General features: G+C 45.6%; 1 long non-coding RNA gene across 3 annotated transcripts in view; it reads right to left on the bottom strand.

Annotated features, from left to right (window-relative positions):
- LOC146798452 (uncharacterized) overlaps positions 1 to 18,664 on the bottom strand; it is a 199,078-nt gene that overhangs the window by 89,172 nt on the left and 91,242 nt on the right. For all 3 annotated transcript variants that reach the window (XR_014969169.1, XR_014969167.1, XR_014969168.1), the window contains exon 2: positions 166 to 237. This is a non-coding gene — a long non-coding RNA (uncharacterized LOC146798452). The remainder of the gene's footprint in view (positions 1 to 165; positions 238 to 18,664) is intronic.

Below are 18,664 nucleotides of genomic sequence, written 5' to 3'. Positions count from 1 at the left end.
TATGCTTCTCCAAGGGCATCTCGTGAAAATGCAGTTCAACGCCATGGAAATGGTCATTAGCACCACAGAGATGTGAACAGCAGAATATAGTTGCTTTCAAACTTACGAGGCTCCCCCATTTTTTAATACTCTCCCCTTTAAATTATTTTGAAATTTTCTCCCTACCTTTGTTCAGAACTGTCCTCAAAGATCTTCTTCAGTCACACCCTCGTCAATCCCAATCCTTCTTTGCGGTCACTGTAAATATACAGTAGCTCTCATTACATCCATCTTTTGTTCTATGTGCATCATATCTCATCCATCACATTTCACCAAATATTGTAGATGTTTTCACCTTTAATAATGTTGAGACTAAAGTATAATAGTGGTTGTTATGTACGTTTCTGTTCAGAATGCTTCAGTTAATACAAATACTAGGACTTTTAGGACTATAGTAATCATGGCAAACTCATAGTTCAACTCCCAGAAATGCAACGTGCTGTTGCTTAGAAAGCCAGGGTGAAAGTGTCACGTGACATGGACATGACATGGGGCTGCTAGCAGCACAGGCATTCTGATCAGACACAGTTAAAGAAAACATTGATGTACAAACTCACATCACAACTCCAAATGTTTGTTTACTTTACACCATTAAAATGTCATTTAAACCCAGACAACAGTGATTTACACAGCAAATGTGTTGAACACACACCGTGAACGTAATGTGAAGAACTGCAGAGTTGATGTGTTCCCATGGTGCATTCCCTTTCTTGGGAATATGATGTGTGGCAACAAAGCCATCCCAGAGTTCGACGTCTCCAAGAGCCAACATGGCAGTTCCATGCCTCAGACGTGCTCTCTCATGCCCCCTATGTCTACCCCTGGCCTGCTCGGCTCTAAGAGCAATCAACCCTGAACACTCCACTTGGCCTTCAGTATTGTATGACCCCATAGAGGCTGAAAACACTCCAGGTGTGAAAGGAAAGGTGCTACAAAGGACTGTAGAAACCCAAGTTCTCCACCCGGCAGACATCTAGGAGTTTTTTTTTTTTTTTTTTTATTTCATAGACCTTTATTACAGCATTACACAGTAGCACAGCATCACGCCTACAACCTCATGGGCCGGCTACAGTCGACAATGCCCCTCTTTTACTCTCACATATATACACAGCCACTTAACCGACACCCCCGGAGGTCCGGCGGCAAGGCCCTGCAACACATCTTGTATATCATCCCCTCTTGATGCTCATTAGTCCAAGGTCCATGAAGTTATTTTCGTTTCCCTTTTTTTTTTTTGCTCCTACACTGTATTGCAACAGCTAAGGCAACCTTGGGGTATGGATGTCCAGAAACCTAATGCTAAACAGAAAGCCATAATCGCCATAGTCCTGCCTGGTACACAGCTGTAATCTCTTACATAACGGGTTCTTAAGTCTGATAGGCCCTACGCGCATAAGTTACCCCCGCCCCAGAAACCCTAAGAATAAACAGCAATAAAGGGCTATACGCCAAGGAGACAGTCCTCAATACCGTCAGCACAGACTACGCCTCACACCTCTGTGGTTATCTACTATGTCACATATTTAGATATTTATACCAGGTCTACATACCTCCGCAACTCCCATGCGAGCCCCCCTGCTTTACAAACAGACCATCCACCACTTTCTCATCGTCAGTGCCACCAACGCCATACTACCTCGAGCAGGTAGACCATCTCAGCACTGCACCACCATCTCCGCCAAACCGATTTATCAACACAGCAAGTCCGTAGAGAGCCGCCACTAACTTTGTGTTATATATGCAGGACCTACACCTGCGGCCACCCGACCTCCATCTCCATCTGGATTGGCATTAGCTGCCAAGAATGCTCTGAACGGGTCCCATATGTCCCTGGGCCTACTGCTCAGCGGTTGTGTTTCGGCGTATATTGTGTTCTGGTCTTGACAATACAGTAAATCATCTATCCACTCCTTAAATTTGGGTGCACGGCCCCTCCCCCACCTACATGCTACCCTTCGTTTCGCTAGTAAAAGTGCAATGTTCCCAAATTTCCGATTCACCTTGGGGATCTGCATAGTATATCCCAGTGTGTGAAACTGACAAGAATGCCAATGCTGACAGATGTTTGTACTATTTGACTGTAGAAGAAAAGTGAAACAACTACGTCCGTACTAATTATTAGTGTTTTATTCACAATTGATCTGTTTTTTTCTACAAAATGAATTAATTTATCAAGATATTCTGATCTGGACACACAAACATGATTCAAACTGGTGAACACATGAAGAGAAAATATTTATGGACAACAGTTAATACATTTAAAACAAGAACAAAAATAGATATAAACACTGGGACTCTACTGCCCAAATGGCAGAGAAACGAATCTGACAAGCAATCTTAAACCACTCCTCATTCACACACACCACTCACACAAACAATTGAATTTAATATGCCTTTGGTTCTCATTGGAAACACCAAAGGGATCTCCGTACACGTAAACTTTAAAGAAAAGTACCGCTGACTAGGTTATACACAAAGTGTATTCAATTTATCATCAGTTTGTAACTACATAGAATCAAAAAACCCCAGCGGACTCGAAATACACATGACTGGAGAAAACAAAGAGAAGGTCTACGCGATTCGAACCCCGTTGGTTTTAAAATGGGGTTCTCTTCAGGACCATAACACTGCAAAGAGAAGAAAGGCAAGAGTAGATGAAAATCTGGAAAATGTGAGTGCAGGCCACACCAGACGCCTATTCTATAAGACTGAACTTACCCAGAGGGAAGTGCTTGACAAGTGCCCTTTCAGTATTTCAAAGAAGGATACACTGAAGGGGAGAAAGCAAAATCAAAATCAAAATCAAAAGTCTAGCATTAATAAAGAGTGCTTACGGCACTCTTTATTAATGCTAGACTTTTGATTTTGTTTTCTCCCCTTCAGTGTATCCTTTGAAATACTGAAAGGGCACTTGTCAAGCACTTCCCTCTGGGTAAGTTCAGTCTTATAGAATAGGCGTCTGGTGTGGCCTGCACTTACATTTTCCAGATTTTCATCTACTCTTGCCTTTCTTCTCTTTGCAGTGTTATGGTCCTGAAGAGAACCCCATTTTAAAACCAATGGGGTTCGAAACGCGTAGACCTTCTCTTTGTTTTCTCCAGTCATGTGTATTTCGAGTCCGCTGGGGTTTTTTGATTCTATGTAGTTACAAACTGATGATAAATTGAATACACTTTGTGTATACCCTAGTCAGCGGTACTTTTCTTTAAAGTTTACGTGTACGGAGATCCCTTTGGTGTTTCCAATTAGAACCAAAGGCATATTAAATTCAATTGTTTGTGTGAGTGGTGTGTGTGAATGAGGAGTGGTTTAAGATTGCTTGTCAGATTTGTTTCTCTGCCATTTGGGCAGTTGAGTCCCAGTGTTTATATCTATTTTTGTTCTTGTTTTGAATGTATTAACTGTTGTCCATAAATATTTTTTCTTCATGTGTTCACCAGTTTGAATCATGTTTGTGTGTCCAGATCAGAATATCTTGATAAATTAATTCATTTTGTAGAAAAAAAACAGATCAATTGTGAATAAAACACTATTAATTAATACGGACGTAGTTGTTTCACTTTTCCTCTACAGTCAAATAGTACAAACATCTGTCAGCATTGGCATTCTTGTCAGTTTCACATGTTCATTGGCTGAGCCTTGCTGACTGGAGCCACACCCATCTTTGTTCTTAAATCTTTAGCGGGTGTTTACTCGCGAGGTGTGTTAACCTCACAAATTATTGGGTCACGAGTCCGTGTGGATTCGTCTTTTGTTAATCAAATGATATTCATTTAGGTTCTCTCTGGATATCAAATTTAGGTTTTCAATTCTCCTTTACTTCTTTGGTACTTTTGCTTTCTGGATAATGACTGAAAAAGATGCTTTCGCTTATAGTGAAGATCATATTCAAAAATTGTTGAGTGCTCCTACCCTATTCGCCTCTGCCTCTCTGAGCGTGACAGCTAAATCTCAAAACGAATCAGATAGACTACTTCGTTTAAAGAAAAAACAAATACGGACGGATTTACATGGCCATTTTTTGGTTGAACATCTAAAAGCAGGGACAATCCCAGGAGGCCTTCAAATTCGCAATATCCCGGTCATCTTTACAGAGGATCCCCTCTATAAAAAAAGGTTACAGCTGTATAGAAATGAAATGAAGTAGAGACCTCATGGTCCTCACAGTTGAAACAGCCATCAGGATTTCGCAACAACAGTTGGAAGAAATAGCCACACTGGAGTCAGAAATTAAAGACAATCAATCAATCATTGACTGTAAAACTCTTTTGGAAAAAGTAGAGAAAGAGATCTTGGAATTCAAGGACTATACCATCAATCAAAAAGGCAATAAATTTGAAAAAGATAAAAGGAATTTATCTTTGGAAACTGTCTATCCTTATCTACAGGCAGATTTCTACACTAGATCAGAGTCACGGAGATTCCTTCCAGATTACCAAGGACGTTCAAAAAACCGTTTCATTACCTTTTCGGAAACTTCATCTTCCTCAGGTGGAGATACAGACAGTAGTGAAGGTCGTTCTTCCGCAAACAAAAGATGGAACTCTCAACCACAACAAGGACCTTCTTTTTTAGGGAGAGGCCAACAAAGGTCACGTGTAAGGACAAGATACAACAACCAACCTTGGGAAGTGACCACGCGCAGACAGCACTACAAAAGTTAAATCCTTCCCCCATTTTCAACTTGTCCACACGTATATTAACTAGAGAAGAGGAAAGCATCTTGGAAAAAGGCCTGACATTTGTCCCTTCAAGGACTACAGACTTCTTCAAAATGAAAACAGAAGCAATCGAATTCTGTAGAAAGATCAGATTAAAAATGTTTTTTGCCGAGACAGAGTACTCCTCTCTCAATGAAGTGACAGGTCTGAAGAAAAAATCAAACTTTTGTCCTCCAAACAGTAAGATCCCTAAGGAGATGCTAACGTTTGAACACAGTATACTATCTGTAATATCATACATGGAAAAGAAGTCTAAATATATTAAACATAACATCTCAAAAGCACAACGGGAAGCCTTAGTTACATTAAAAAACGACGCTTCTGTAACCATTAAACAAGCAGATAAGGGGGGCTCGATTGTGGTTTGGGGAACCACAGACTATACAACGGAAGCTCTGAAACAACTAAATGACCCAGTCTGCTATAAGCGCATTGCCAAGGACCCCACTTTTGAACTCCAAGGACATCTTTTTGAGATACTTGATAAAGGCTATGCCCAGGGATTCCTGGGCCCGAAAGAATACAACTATCTTCAAAACAAACACCCAAGAACCCCAGTGTTCTATATTCTTCCAAAAGTTCACAAGAATGAGACATCGCCGCCAGGTAGGCCGATAGTCTCGGGCTGTGATTCACTTAATGAACCCATTTCTAAGTATGTCGACCATTTTCTAAAACCTTTTATGGTCGAGGTGCAGTCTTACCTTCAAGACACCACGGACTTCATAAATAAATTACAGGAAGTCAGCTTTACAGCAGACAAAGACCTCATGGTCACACTCGATGTGTGCTCATTATATACCCAGATCCCGCAGGATGATGCCCTAGCTGTTCTTTCATACTTCTTGGACAAAAGACCTAGACCATTTAGGGTACCAACTGAATTCATAGTGGCGTTGGCAAGTTTTGCCCTCAAAAAGAACTTCTTTTCATTTGGCAGCAAATTCTTTTTCCAGATCAAAGGCGTAGCTATGGGTTGTCCCTTTGCACCTGAACTGGCAGTGTTGTACATGTCGATGTACGAACAAAAATTCATCTATAACGACAACCCATTTAAACATTGGATAACATCTTGGCTAAGGTTCATAGACGATGTCTTCATGACATGGTCCGGCGATTCCAACCAGCTGACGCGGTTTTTTGAGTGGTTCAATCAAAGATCCCCGGACATCAAATTCAGCATCCATTCTTCTAAATTGAAGATACCGTTTCTTGATGTTGAAGTGTTTCCCGCTGAGGGTCGCCTAGTGACCTCTTTGTACACCAAGCCGACGGACAGGAATAAGGCCTTGTTATTTTCAAGTAACCATCCAAGAAGTCTCAAAGAAAATCTCCTGTACGGTCAATTCCTCAGAATAAGAAGGAATTGTTTTTTCAAAGAGGATTATAATGCCCATGCTAATAATCTCATTGAAAAACTTAGAGATAGGGGTTACCTAAAAAAATTGGTCAAGTCTATCATGAAGAGAGCATGGTGGACACCGAGGGAAACATTACTAATGAAGAAAGAGAAATTGCCAATGACACGCCAAGTTTTCGTCACCACCTTCTGCCCAAATTCCAACCAACTAAAAAAAGCGATTTATCAAAATTGGCATCTCATTCAAAATCTAGATCCATCGTTAGAAAATTCCCCTATGTTCGCTTTTAAAAGAGAAAGAAATGTGGCCAACCATATAGTCAGGGCATCACTGAAAACCGGAATTAAACCATCATTAAGAGAAATGATGGGGCTGACACCCATAAAAGGCCATCATAAATGTGGGACATGCTCATGCTGCGACCAAACGGATGAGGGGTCATTGTTCTCGCACAAAGGGATTTTTTGAAAACATGAGACGTTTTCCAACTGCAAAACTAGATACGTGATTTATGGAATCAAGTGCCCATGTTCATCTTTGTACATTGGAAAAACCAACCAAGAGATTAGACATAGAATAACACAACATAAATCCCGGATCAGAAAAAAAGTAGAAGCTGCACCCTTGGTTAATCATTGGCTGAAAATGTCGCATGGAGAACAAGATCTCCGCTGGACAGTAATTTCCAAAATAGAACGCGATCCAAGAGGTGGAGATATGGAACTCAGGCTCGCTCAACGCGAAGCAATGCTAATTGTCAAGTTCGACACGGCAATCTCGGGGCTAAATGAATTATCAGAAATCTTTAGACTTTGAGGACATATCAACGACGTTCCCCTCATGACACATTAGATCAAGATATGGTTTCAGCATAAGGATCTTTCAATTTGCCACTGAGCTAACGTTCTAATCAGTGCGCGCACCCAGTTGGGCTTTCTTTAAGCTCTTGTGCCACCGTGACATCAAGGGACTATAATTCCCAGAATTCAAGCTGCATGTCGGTCCAATGATTTAGTGCCAAACGGGAAGGTTTTTAAGACGCTTAATTCCAGCTACAAATTGGGGAACTATACAGTTTCAGCAACGGACCTTTTTAATTGCCACTAAGGTAAAGTCTCAATCAGTGTGCGTATTTTCCTGCACATTCTTTCAGCCTTCCAAGCCCTTGAGCCAGTGCGTCAATAAGGGACTACATTCCCCAGAATTCCAGCTGCATGTCTAAACAGCGATTTAACGTCAAACAGGAAGAGCACATTCTGAAGCTTCCTTTGCCCGACGGATTTCTAGACGCCGGTCTACAGCCACGAATGAGGTAATTGCTTTCCCCTTCTACCGTTACTTTGGGACTTCTCCTGCGTAGTCAGATCAAGCGGAGCACAATACCATTTTGACTGATGTGGATTCTTATTTATTTCTAGTTTCGTCGCTTGAGGCTCGTGACAGAAATAGCTGCACGCCCATCTTGTACACTGTGTGTGGAAAAGCACCCAACCCTGGATCTAGGTATGTTCTACCCTCAGTTCATGAACATGGATTGCATTAGTTAAAAATATCTCGAGTCTTTTTTCGGATTCCGGCACCAATCCATAATTAATTATTTCTCCTCCTTTCCAGCACGGGCTGTCCCGCCCTGACTGGATTCTACCTCGAAGGATTGACTCTGCCCTTTTCTCATCCATACCTTCCTCCATTTCTTCTGGGTCTCATTGATGAGCAAGGTAATGACTGCCACCGGGTCCTTGCTGATTTTTCATTTGTTTTGAATTCTAAGATGATCCATGTTTTTGCCGTGAGCACTCTTTATTAATGCTAGACTTTTGATTTTGCTTTCTCCCCTTCAGTGTATCCTTCTTTGAAATACTGAAAGGTCACTTGTCAAGCACTTCCCTCTGGGTAAGTTCAGTCTTATAGAATAGACGTCTGGTGTGGCCTGCACTCACATTTTCCAGATTGTCATCTACTCTTGCCTTTCTTCTCTTTGCAGTGTTATGGTCCTGAAGAGAACCCCATTTTAAAACCAACGGGGTTCGAAACGCGTAGACCTTCTCTTTGTTTTCTCCAGTCATGTGTATTTCGAGTCCGCTGGGGTTTTTTGATTCTATGTAGTTACAAACTGATGATAAATTGAATACACTTTATGTATACCCTAGTCAGCGGTACTTTTCTTTAAAGTTTACGTGTACGGAGACCCCTTTGGTGTTTCCAATTAGAACCAAAGGCATATTAAATTCAATTGTTTGTGTGAGTGGTGTGTGTGAATGAGGAGTGGTGTAAGATTGCTTGTCAGATTCGTTTCTCTGCCATTTGGGCAGTAGAGTCCCAGTGTTTATATCTATTTTTGTCCTTGTTTTTAATGTATTAACTGTTGTCCATAAATATTTTTTCTTCATGTGTTCACCAGTTTGAATCATGTTTGTGTGTCCAGATCAGAATATCTTGATAAATTAATTCATTTTGTAGAAAAAAACAGATCAATTGTGAATAAAACACTAATAATTAGTACGGACGTAGTTGTTTCACTTTTCTTCTACAGTTAAATAGTACAAACATCTGTCAGCATTGGCATTCTTGTCAGTTTCACATGTTCATTGGCTCAGCCTTGCTGACTGGAGCCACACCCATCTTTGTTCTAGTATATCCCAGTAGCATCATGAGCGGGTCACGTTCAATCGTGTCGCCCAACAGAGCCGTCAGTGCTGTGTGTACCTGCGCCAGTAATCAGACACCCCTGGACACAGCCAAGCCAAATGTAAAAAACCAGCACCTTCCGAGTGGCAGCGCTCACATCTCTCATCGTCCGATAGTCGGAACCTCAGCTTTCTTTCGGGCGTGCAGTACAATCTCTGCAAAAATTAATAATGGATAATCTGTAGTCTGCAGCTGGCTGAGATCTGTGAAGTAAGCTCACAGCAATACGCCCACTGCGCCTCCGTTACGTCCCTGCCCATATCAACACACCACTGCCTGCGCGCTCTACACTCTACACTCCCACTTTGCTCTCAAATACTACGGTACAGGTGAGAGACTAGATGCCGACCATCCGCAGAGGTAAGCAAAACTTGCAAAGGCCTTACTATTTCAGGTTCCTCCGGAAACTGCGGTAGAACAGCCCTTAGCCCCTGCCTCAGCCGGATATAATAAAAGATGTCTAGCGGTGTAGGCCGACACCCCTGAAACAATTGTTCTTTCATTTTGAACCGACCGTCCATGAATAGATCGCCCCAGTAACGAATTTTCATCTTAGCGCACATCCCCCTCAACCCCCCTTCCTGCAACAAGGACAGACCCGGATGGTAAACTAGTGGCAAGGTCGGTGCGTACAAGAACTTAAGTGCAATCCTGCGTAGGATCCGCTGCCACGCATCTATCGTGCACGTCACCGCAGTAGCCGGCATCTCAATCACACTTACTGGGCCCTGGAGAATGCCCTTCAGTGGCAGAGGTCGAGCTATCCAGTCCTCCACAGCCAGCTGCGGCATGAATGGCGTTGGCGCAAACCAATGGTATGCGAAATGGGCTTGTGCACTCAGGTAATAAGCTAAAAAATCAGGGACATCAAATCCTCTGCCACTATATGGTTGGGTAATAATCGACCATGCTAATCTAGGTTGCTTACCAGCCCAGAACAATCTTAACAACTCCGACCGTAGCGTCCGAAAGAAAAACGCACCTGGATAGTACGGGATGTTCTGAAACAAGTATAAAAAACGAGGTAAGACCACCATTTTAATGAGTGAGGCCCTACCAGCCATGGTGAAAGCTAAAGCAATCCACCGTGTCACATCCTCTGCCAATTTAGTGATGGCAATGCCATAATTCAATCGTAACGTCTCCTCCCTCAGCTTGGATATCTGAATACCTAAATAACGGAGATCCGAGTTACACCATTCAAGCAGATAATCCAATGAGAAGCGGACCACCGCAGGAGTCAGGGGAAAAAATAGTGACTTCTTCCAATTAATTTGTATACCAGACAGTCGCCCGAACACCAAAAATTCTCTGAGCAGCGAATTGAGGTGAGTCTGCGGATCCACCACATACAACGTTAAATCATCCGCATAAAGTGACACATCTATTTGACGTTGGAAACACTTAAAGGCACTCTGCTTGTGCAGTTGTCGGATACGGCATGCTAAAGGTTCAATCGCTATTGCGATTTGCAATGGGGACAATGGGCACCCCTGTCTGGTACCTCTGGTTAATGAAATCGGGTCCGACATCTCACCATTAATTAGTACTCTTGCCTTCGGTTCAGTGTAAAGCAACTTTATCCATGCTACAAATATCTTTGGGAACCCCATCCTGTACAAAACTGCAAACAAGTAGCTCCACTCAACCGAATCGAATGCTTTGGTGGCATCAAGAAATATGGCGGCTACAGGTAGTTCCGGCGCTATTGTGTGGATTAGTGAGAACAGGGTTCGCAAATTACTGGCCGTAGATCTCCCAGGGACAAACCCAGCCTGATCTGGAAGGGCTATCCTAGACATAAGCAGGGAAAGCCTATTGGCAAGCACCTTCACCAATATCTTATCGTCGCAATTGATCAAGGAGAGCGGCCTATACGCCTCGCAGTCAGCAGGATCCTTGCCTGGCTTCAGCAACGAGGTAATTACGACCTCCCTCATGGACCCCGGCAAAATTCCCACCTCCAGAGACTCCTCATAGACCTCCTTGAGCACTGGGGCCATTATATCTATGTAGCATTTATAAAATTCCGCCGGCAGCCCATCTAGGCCTGTCGCCTTACCATTATTAAGCGACATGATTGCATCTCGTATTTCATCAAGTTCGAACGGGGAGCCAAGGAACTCCCTATGGTCGTCACTCAGCCAACAGAGCGCCACATCATCCAGGAAATCCCCAAAGAAAACTTCCCCGGCGTGTTTTGCAGTATATAGCTCCTCATAATGTGCAGTGAAGAGGCCTAAGATTCCCGTCGTATCCTGATGCGTGACACCTTCCGATGTACGCAGCTCCAATATGTGTGTATAGCACCGCGGACGTCGACCGATCTCGGCTAAGACACGGCCCGGTCTCTCCCCCTCGCAGTATCTTCGAGCCTGCCAATATTTACCTCTGAATTTGGACTCTCTATCTGCTTCCTTTTCATATTGCGTGAGCTTTTCTCTAAATTCCTTATGAACGGGGCCCATCGGCTCCCGGCCCATCCTGGATTCCAGCTCCTTAAGTTCTGCCTCTAATCTCGTAAGCGCCTCTCGTATGACTCTCAGTACCCCAAAGCTCTTTGAAATATAGTATCCTCTGACCGTCACCTTAAATGCCTCCCAGATGGTATCCACACTATCTACCGATCCTTTGTTACGAGGGAAAAACTCTGCGATCTCCTCTCCCAACTCTGTTTTAAACAGTGGATCCAAAAGTGCCGTGGGTTGCAGACGCCACGTTGGCGCAGCCCTCCCGTAACCCGGGACTACTACCTGAACCAGAACCGGACAATGATCCGAATAGGACCTCGGCAAATGCGTAACTCTACCTAAATCTACCATTAATCCGCGAGACAAAAAACAGTAGTCAAGTCTAGCCCATGTGTTAGCGTACGCTGTAAAGTGTGTACCCTCCCGTAGCCCAGCATGGACGAACCACCAACTATCTATCAGTCCCCCTTCCTCCAGTATACCCACCAGAGCATCCCGTGCATGTGTGTTGTATTGAGGGCTACCATCCGACCTGTCCAGTCCCGGGGCCAGTGCAACATTAAAGTCTCCTCCCCAGATAATATGCATGGAGCCAGTGTTCAGTATCTTTCCCCACAGCTGTGTGAAAAAGGCGGGCGAATCTACGTTAGGACCGTAACAGTTTACTATTGTGACTGTGTCCGTGCCAAGCCTGCCCCATAACAAGACAAATCTCCCTTCGGCATCCGTATGCTCACCCAGTTTCACAAATGGCACAGTTTTCTTGATTAAGATCGCTTTTCCCCTGGCATACCCGGAATATGAAGAGAAACTCCGTACCGCTGCCCATTTGCTAGCCAAGGAATAAGTAGAACGGGGGCTAAGATGCGTTTCCTGCAATAATGCGATTTGTACCTGATGCTGCTCTAGATAGGCCACTACCCTCCTGCATTTTTTTGCATTATTTAACCCTCGTACATTCCATGATAAGACTGTGAGTTTCGCCATCCGTGCAGTATTAGCCATCACTCATCAAATTCCCAGAATCCGAGTAGCCACATGACGTAAAGTACGGCCACCGTCCCATGAACCCGTATGCATATCAATAGACTCCACAGCAACCACAGCATTGGACTTTCAGGAATAAGCAAATCAACATTCCATAAACTTCTGCCACCAGCCTCCTCTGCAGGCAAAAACCCCACAACTGTCTCGAATCTCCCTCCCTCATACATGTACTCCAAACATCCGACCCTTCATTGAGCCCCATATGCCCTCCCCCCTCCCGCTGAAGCAAACCCCAACCTGCCAGCCATGTTCCCTCCCCTGCCCTCCCACAATTGCCCCAAGAACGAGGGCTGGTAATCTCCCCACACCCCAAATATACTCCAGGGTATTTCCCTTCGGGGATCATGTCTAGGTGGCATCACTAATCCCCCTCATTATTGCCAAACTCACAATGTGACTTGTAGTCTGGCCTGGTGACCCAGAGGGGTGTCCGGCGCTAGAACCTTAGGCATAAAAGGTACCTCATCAACAAACAGTGCTATCAATAGACAATAGAAAATAAACACCACCCAGTGTACCGGAGAAGCTTCCAATAAAGCGGAAGTCTCAGAATTTCCACCCAACTCTTTGCTCACAAAACTTAAGGAACAGCCAGTATTTGGGGTCCGGTGCAGTGTAGTCCTCAACCGATATCCCCATTCTCATCTCTCGTGCAACGTACACATATACACCATTGTTACAGTATACAATCAATGTTCACCCCACTCACTGTTCACCTTCCACCATCTCCCCGTGCAGTGGGTCCGGCTCTTCCTCCACCCCATCAGCAGGCCTGTGAGCTCGTTTGTAGTGCTTGATAAAATCCTCTACTTGCTGAGGATTCGGGAAAATGTTTTGTCTCCCCTGGTGCGTGACTCTCAGCCGAGCTGAGTAGAGCAACGCATAGTCCAGTTGCAAGTTTCACAGCTTGGCCTTTACAGCTAGAAATTTCCTGCGCTCTTCTTGGACCATCAGAGTGAAGTCCGGGTACAAAGTAAAGGAATTTCCATCATATGAAAGGGATCGCGTACCGCATGCTGCCCGCAGTGCCGCGTCCCGATAATTCAGCAACCGGGCTATGATGGGCCTGGGGGTGGCACCCGGCTTCGGTCTGGGACACAGGGTACGATGCGCCCTCTCCACTATAAATTGGGGAGAAAAAGCGTCAGAACCAATCTCCTCTAGTAACATCTTCTCTACGTAGTCCTCCATTTTGCCCACATTGGTCGTCTCCGGAATACCTACTATGCGGACATTATTACGTCGACTTCTCGCCTCCAAATCCTCGTTTTTGGCCGCAATAACTCGCAGCAGGTTGTCCATTCTGGATAACTGCGAGGTGTGTTGTGTCATTGTGTCCTCCGAATCTGATATACGCTGTTCCGCTCCTTTCAGACGTTCCTCAGGATCATCCAGTTTATGCACCACCGCATCCATGCGCGACGACATCCTATCGACTATGTCAGCAATCGTCGCGAACCCTTGGCGCATCTCGCGCAAAACATCATGTAGGTTAGTCGCCGCGTCTGGCGAAACCCCCGCAGCTCCACTCGTTCCAGCCGGGCTGTGAAGTACCTCCCCCGGTTTGGTTGTCTTCTTGCTAGAGTCAAACGTGAGCTTGGACTGTTTCGCGTACGTCCTGCCCATCCTGAGCGTCAGCCAGTACAATATATCGCCCCTCTAGGCTGATCACTCTGCAAGTCCCCAGCCCACAGGCCCACTATGATACAAGCAGCCGGAGGCGGCGTGGGGAGGGAGAGGATATTCCAGCGGTAACGTATGGTATGCTGCCAATGCGTCCCCACTCTCTAGTCTTAGGTCCTCAGGCCGGGCACTACTTCCTCCACCATCTCAGCTAGCGGCGTCGGAGCATAGGACAGTGCTCCCCGCCGTCACCAACGTCGGACGGGAAGGGACGCGCCCGCCTCCTGAACAACAACGGCGCCAATCCCTGCGTTCAATCTCCCCGCTCCGCCGTCCAACTCCAGCAGGCCAATTCGAGTAGGCTATGGCAAGGAAGCCCCATGAATCTCCCACTGCACCGCAGTCGAATCCAGAGACTCCCCTCCTAGGGCATCACTCCGTGGCTACAATCCCACTAGCCAGTCCGGGGAGCGAGGCCACGTGCGCTTTCACCTGTTCAGGCCAACACACAGCAGCAGCGTTCTCGAAAGTGCCAATATTGTCCACAGCAATCTCCCCGAATGTAGTATGGTGAGCGAGAGGCCATACACGCAGAAATCTCACAGTCCCAGGCACCACGGCCCCCGTCCGCCAGCCCAACTCCGCCGCACCCTTCTGCCGCGGTCCACGACACCGCACCCACCTTTTCCTGGGGGACCTCTTCAAGGCGCCAGTGCCTCTGGTGTGGGAAGGGGGGGACCGAAGACTCACCACCACACTTCGGCAGGCGGAGAACTTCACACTAGTGGGTATGCGCCTCCACCACGTAGATTTCAGGGCCTCACATCACCCGGGCAAGCTCGGCATTGGCAGCACCAGCCCCCGGCCCTCCAATCATCACCAGTACTCCAAGGGGGGGGGGAGCCTCGCCACCACCTCTCCCAGTTGTAATCTTCTCAGTGTCCCCGCGTTCCGACCCCCCCACAAGTACGGTACCTCTGGGCACGTCGCTCTCCTTCCGCAAACCAGAGGCCTACGGCCGTTACCACAGCCGCGGCCTCGCCTGGGAGCAGCAACCCGTCAAGCGCCTTCCTTACTTCAGCCGCTCCGTCCACCAGAACCTCCAGGGGGCCTTTCTCCTGCGCCACAGCTTTGACAACGCTCAAATTCGACCAGCCGGCACCGGGTCCCACACCGAAGCTCCGTATGCACTTTCAGCACCAATGCTTGCCTTTTAAGGACATTTTGACGGATATTTGCCGCCGGACTGCGGGAGCCCTACACAAAGGCAGCCATTCGCTAGTGCGCCACCTAGCTTCCCCAGACATCTAGGTAATTGTTCTGGCTACTGTGCGGCCGGTGCTGCCAAGGAGTAGATGACGAGCTAAGCTACCCATAAGGTGAAAAAGAGTTATGATCCAAACTGGAATATATGTACTCTAGATATGAGCTCACATGCAGTTTTCTTTTGAGGTACTGGTGCAGTTTCGTGTATTCTTCATCCAGCAGGAGAGAAGTTGGCAAAACAAATGTTACACAGGAGCAGTAAAACCACACCCAAGAGACAATTGTGCTCAAACCAGTCTCATGGCAATACCTGAAGTTACTTGTGTATTCAAGATAAGAACTCACATGCAGTTTTCTCTCGAGGTACTGGAAACTATATTTCGGGTAGTTTTGCATAAGATCCAGTCCCTATAATGTTATGCATTTAATTTCACTACACCAATATGTAAGTAAACACAAGCATGTGGAGGAGGATTACTTTAAGCATTTATAAACCAAACACCCCATTGTAGTGCTTGACTCTCATTGGGTAGCTTTGCAGAGCATTCCAAGGCTTACTCAAGGGAGGTGGTGTGGGCTAGTAATCTCCATTCACAGATACAGAATAATAAAACTCAATAAATGATTGTCCAGTCTGTGTTTTTTCTTTTGAAAAAGGAAAAAGTACATTTATTACACACACACTGCCGAATACTATGCTACATTTTACAAATATACACAAGCTGATGGAAATGCTTCAGGAATGGAATTGTGTAATCATTCTTACCCCTCTCTAAGGGAGGTCTTGAGCAAAAAATCACGTTAGAACATTTACTTGTATTAGAAGTGCAGTAATGGAATATCACTTTGAATGAGCGCGCACTTGGGCAAAAAAGCATGTTTACTTGACATATGAGTGATTTTCAGCATAATTACTTCATTAAAGCATTCACAAGAGAATATGTCTATGCATGTGCAGGTGATCTGTCTCATTAAAGTTACTTTTAACATGCAATATCGCATTTATCAAAGCCCCTGAGGGCAGCACAATTATAGTCACAAAATGTATGCAATTATAGTTCTTAGGTGTTTGCAGCATCAACACTTTTATAAAAAATAAAAACATTCCATCCTTGCAAATAGTCGCTTAAGGACATCATGTTGGTAAGTGCACATGATTAATTACTACCTTTCACCCCTAAAATGTGTCTCTTAACACAAAAAAACTCACATTAACCATTTTCAGGCTGCAACTGGTTGCATGCATAACCTTCGCCCCTAGAAACTAGAAAGAATCTCTCACCCAGCTGAAAACCAAAAGCGCCAGCCATGGAGGAGCTGAAAAATGGATGTAAAAGCTGCGGAGGAGATGATTTTGGGGTCCTCCCAAACCTTGGGTGTAGATGGCATACAATGATCTAAAAAACGAGCGCATGTCTTGCAGAACAATTTGGTGGTAATCCCATCGTCCTAGGACCACCACAGGCGAAGATATGAGCAAAATGATTTTGAAAAGAAAGGCCCCTCAAAGCATTTTCCAGAGTCAGATTCCTGGGCCCTGATGGCAGTCAGGGGGTTTCTCTTTTCATTTGTCAATGGTGGCTGCCTCCAAGTCCAGTGTCTAGCAGAAAAGTACAACCAAGTGAGCTCTCTCCCTTGCGCAGGATCTTTTAAGTGGGGGCAGGGGTGTCCAGCAGGGCATTAACTCTGGCTTATCGTGATGGGTCACATCATCTGCCCACTGCTGCTCCAACCTCCCTGCACAGCCTTCTGGGATAGCTCAAGATGGCGTCACCCAGGATTCACTTGCCACATGGTCTCTTGGGGTCTCAGCTCCACCCCTCTCTGACATCCCTGCTAGGGCCTCTCCCCAGCAAAACTTCAAAGGAGCCCCACCTCTGGTTTCTCCCCTGAGGTCTAGATGCCCTACTTTATTGAGTGGCCTAGGCAGGCTTTCTTCCTGGCACAGGATGACAGCTGGCTGATTGATGCATAGCAGTGATGCAAAGCAGTCCACACCACCCCTTTCTTCCTATATGTGACAAATCTCTTTTGCTATGGGCCGCTCTTGATCGCGATCGCGATCACTTTCACGGCCGCTTTGATGTTCTCCGCTTTAATGTTCTCCGTTAGCCAATGCTTGTTTTCCTTTGTACACAGCCCCAGTGCTTGGCTACATAAAACGTTGCTGCTCTGCTGCATGGCTACTTTCTAATCTCCCTCAGGGTTGAGGTGGTTCTCCCCGATTAGTTTCCACAAACAACCAACCAGAGCTTTTTGAAGCACTTTTCCACCTATATGTGACAAATCTCTTTTGCTACGGTTCCTCTGTGACACTGTTTCTTTTCCGGTGCTGCGGTGTCCTACCTTAGCCTCAGGAAGCGGAGTCTGCCACAGGCAGAGGCTTCATTTGCTCACCTACAGGCGAGCTGCACACAGGATAGGGAGATCAACAGGATGAGGCAGCAAGCACAGAAGGAGCAGGGCTGAACAGCAAGTGAACAGAGAGGGAAATCCCACACGCCAGAGGGAAGCAAACAGAATACAAGAATAGGGAGACATCAGAGGCTAAGAATTACCGCTGTTCTAATTGGGTGCAGGTCTCATCCTTTAACTGGATGCTCACTCATTGGGGGAAAGTCTCACTTCAAGAGTCTAGTTTTTAGACTGTCCTCCATGAGGTACCACCGCCTAACTGATTTGGTGAAGTCTCACTCAATGGACCCAGCTACAATAGCATTAACCACTCTAGTCTCACACTTAGCAAAACAGCACAAACCACACGCCTCAGAATTTTCTGCGTAATGTCCCGCCTCTGGAGTGACTGTTGCATCTTGCAGCACAGCCTCACTCACTGTGTGTAACTCTCACTTCGTGGAACACAGTCTGAACCCTTAAATATTTCTAGGTTCCTGCAGCCACTATTCACCCAGCAGAAACTGCATTGCTCAGTAACCACCTCAGCAGAAGCCAGAATCTCGCACCGGCAGCCAGTACTGCAGGTAACCACCCACCACCAACCCACACTGTGCAGTACGCACAAGACAGCAACATCTGGTATGTAGGTGCGGTTATAACTTTATATCAGAAATCCGTAATAAGAGTGTCATAAGAGTGGACACCAGAGCCCTATTCAGAACAATGGATTGGCACCAGAAGGAAAATGGTGGTCCACGTAAAAAGCACGTGGAGTAAGCAAATTTAAATACATCAAAAGAGGTGGGACGTGGCTTCAACAAATGCAAAAGTAAAATGTGTTTTATAGTACAAAGCAGTGTCATCTTCATATAATAAGGTTGCTGCATCCTTTAGCACCCGAGCACGCACACACATACACACACACACACACAATTTTTTGCCTAAAATGACCGCGGCTAGACAAATGTTATTCTGCATTTGCTGAGGCCACAGAGCCATACTGCTTCAGGCCTCGGGTTATTTTCAGATAGCCTGTTATGATCGCCGGTCT

This window comes from Triturus cristatus, chromosome 9 (genome assembly GCF_964204655.1).
Source record: "Triturus cristatus chromosome 9, aTriCri1.1, whole genome shotgun sequence".
Lineage (NCBI taxonomy): Eukaryota > Metazoa > Chordata > Amphibia > Caudata > Salamandridae > Triturus > Triturus cristatus.
Note: the sequence above shows the minus strand (reverse complement) of the source record. Positions and strands in the feature narration are given on the sequence as shown.